The sequence below is a fragment of the Lagenorhynchus albirostris genome, chromosome 8 (assembly GCF_949774975.1).
Source record: "Lagenorhynchus albirostris chromosome 8, mLagAlb1.1, whole genome shotgun sequence".
NCBI lineage: Eukaryota > Metazoa > Chordata > Mammalia > Artiodactyla > Delphinidae > Lagenorhynchus > Lagenorhynchus albirostris.
In genome coordinates, this window is record NC_083102.1 from 59,234,368 (window position 1) to 59,236,720 (window position 2,353).

Consider the following 2,353-nt stretch of genomic DNA (forward strand, 5'->3'; position numbering starts at 1 on the left):
CTTCACTCTGTATATGTTTCAGGTAATTTTTGTTATGACTAGTAAGGAGGACCAGTGTCGTGTATATTGTAATTCATACAGTGAAATGATTCCCTTATTCAACAAAGGAGCTTTGGAAAACATCCCTGTTCTTGCATTACTTTGATGTTTGAGGGCCACATCATTTAATTAATCACATCATTTCAGATGTAAGTTTGTTTTGATTTCCAATTCTGCCTCACATTTTCCTTAGTTGTTTTTCTATACTCATCTTTCTCTTTTCAGTCCTTCCTTGAGCATTCTGCATGTGTGATCACACGCTAGTGCACATGTGGGCACAGGCTACAGAAGAAGAGTGACTGCTTTCCAACTGAATTACCTGACAAGAATATTTTGCATTGGGCTTCCCTGGTGGTGCAGTGGTTAAGAATCCGCCTGCCAATGCAGGGGACCCAGGTTCGAGCCCTGGTCTGGGAAGATCCCACATGCCACGGAGCAACTAAGCCTGTGTGCCACAACCACTGAGCCTGTGCTCTAGAGCCCATGAGCCACAACTACTGAGACCAAGTGCTGCAACTACTGAAGCCTGTGTGCCTAGGGCCTGTGGTCTGCAACAAGAGAAGCCACAGCAATGAGAAGCCCACACACCGCAATGAAGAGTAGCCCCTGCTCTCCACAACTAGAGAAAGCCTGCGCGCAGCAACGAAGACCCAACCCAGCCAAAAATAAATAAAGTAAATTTTTTAAAAAAAGAATATTTTGCATTGATTGTGTATTCATATATTTGATAACCTTAGTTTGTAACTATTTCTATTAATATTGTATACACTACAAGATATCAGGCTGCATCATCACTGTCTTTAATAATACAAACTAGGGGACTTCCCTGGTGGTCCAGTGGGTAAGACTTCGTGCTCCCAATGCAGGGCGCCTGGGTTCTATCTGTGGTAAGGGAATTAGATCCCCCATGCATGCTGCAACTAAGAGTCCACATGCCACAACTAAAGATCATGCACACCACAACGAAGATCCCGTATGCTGCAACTAAGACCCAGCACAGCTAAAATAAATAAATAAATAAACATTTTTAAAAAGATTAAAAGCTATGCTGGTAGAATTGACTTTCACGAACTTACTAGAAGATTATATATATAACTAACCTTGTCTCACACTTTTGTGTCATGGGAAGGCCTTGGCTACAGCTGAATGCCTTCAAAGCCCAACACAGCAGCCACGTTTTCTAATTATCCACATTTTCCCCAGGCTCTTATGATGTCTCCCTTTTCTGTTCTCTACCTCACTGTAGTCTATATCACCTCATCCTGTGGTCTTCTGGGTTTCTTGCAAGTTTGTAGACTGGCATTTGAGATTAGAAGCAAAATTATTTTTTATTTAAGGATACCAGGCCAGTCATTTCAAATAGAGTGTATTATTTGGCCTGCAATACTATTTTTCATGTCCCATCACACTTTTCTACATGGCAGTGGAGAAAGGAAATGTAGCAGGAACCAATCTGGGCCAAAACTACTGTGGGACAGCCGTGGGAGGGCGGAGAAGCAGTTCGCTGGGACTTAGCACCAAGTGCCGTTGGCTGTCTGACACAGGCAAGCAGGGGGCCCCAGACTTTATCTGATCTCAGGGGTCTGTGAGAATGGGACCTTGCTGATCTGGGAATCTCAACACCTTGGCACTCAGTCCATAGTAGGCTTCTGATGCCCCAAGACCACCTCATTCTCAGAAGCCTCTCCCTCAGATTCCACAGGGTGGCTGCCTTCCACTCCTCCAGCAGCCCTTGCGGTGGTCTTGAGCGACATAAAGCTCCAGAGTGTTTGCTCAGCTGCTGTGGGTCTACTTGCCTAAGAGATCTAGGCCAGCAGGGAAACCATACGGCAGTTGTATCCAATAAAATATCTTGCTCTCCATGGCAGTAAACAAACTTGTATTCTATCAATGTGAATAGCATAACTTTTAAAATTTTCTGGGTTTTGGTAAATACGCTCATTTATAAGCTGATTTATTTTCTTGACTTTCTATTTATCCCTATTTATCTTGACTATCTATTTATCAGGGATGAATGCTGATCATCCTTCAAGTCATTCTTTAAAAGGGAGCCAGAGACCTTTAGAAGTATTCTTAGTATTCTTTCAAATTTTTTTGTTAAATGTCTTTCACAATGCACTATAAAAATACAAACAGTCACCACTGTCTCCTGGCATTTGCCAACACATTGCTGTCTTTTTATTTTTCCTTTCTGGTCAAGTTAAAGTCACTACTTATGAGAAAAACGGGCTTTATTTTTGTTCAGAAGGAAAATTCAGTGTCAACAAAAATGGAACACAAAGGAACTCACTCCTTTGTTTATATTTTGACGTTT